Raw genomic sequence first — 740 nt, 5'->3', positions numbered from 1 at the left:
GAATTATGTGATAGTTTACATGGGAGAACATTAGTTTTACACTCATCCTATCGTGTATCGTTTCATTGCCATGGTTACAATCCCCTTCATGCATCATCAACCAACCAAAGGGTATACACTACAAGCCTGCCCCCTGAACGCCTTCTATCTTGAAGGGCTCATCTTCCAACACTATACCTGACAATATTCTGGTGGTATTTATCCTGTTTCCATCATCTGGCACTTTATCTGACAATGTTTCACTGCTATTCATAAGATTTTCAGTAGCTAAACACTTAGAAGTCGTCCGTCTCTCCTTCTGCCTTGTCTGTCTTAGTCTGGAAGCTCAGCTGAAACCTGCCCACCATGGGTGACCCTGCTGGTGTCTACATCGCCAGTGGTATAGCTTCCAGAATCACAGCAGCACACAGACACCCACAGTGCAGCAAAGCGACAGACCAGTGGTGTATCTAGGGCTATGGGAAGGACGAATGGGAAATCACGGGTCTTGAAGTAATATGCATTTCCACAGGTAAATGCCAGGATGGCCTGGTTTCCACTAGGCACAGCAGACCTCAGGTGACCCCAGTCGGGGACACAGCAGAGGCAGGCTAGGTGTCTGGGGTTTCACACATATCTGGAGGGTGTGTCCTTCTATGATGGGTTCTCCCCAGGTGGGAGAGGGTCAAACCCTACAATGCACGCTTTCCTCAACTTACAAAGCTGCTGCTTACCTGGAGAATTCAGAGAATATTCAACAC

The sequence above is a fragment of the Chrysochloris asiatica genome, unplaced genomic scaffold, assembly GCF_000296735.1.
Source record: "Chrysochloris asiatica unplaced genomic scaffold, ChrAsi1.0 scaffold00056, whole genome shotgun sequence".
NCBI lineage: Eukaryota > Metazoa > Chordata > Mammalia > Afrosoricida > Chrysochloridae > Chrysochloris > Chrysochloris asiatica.
The sequence above is the reverse complement of the archived record's forward strand: the minus strand, read 5'-3'. Positions refer to the sequence as shown.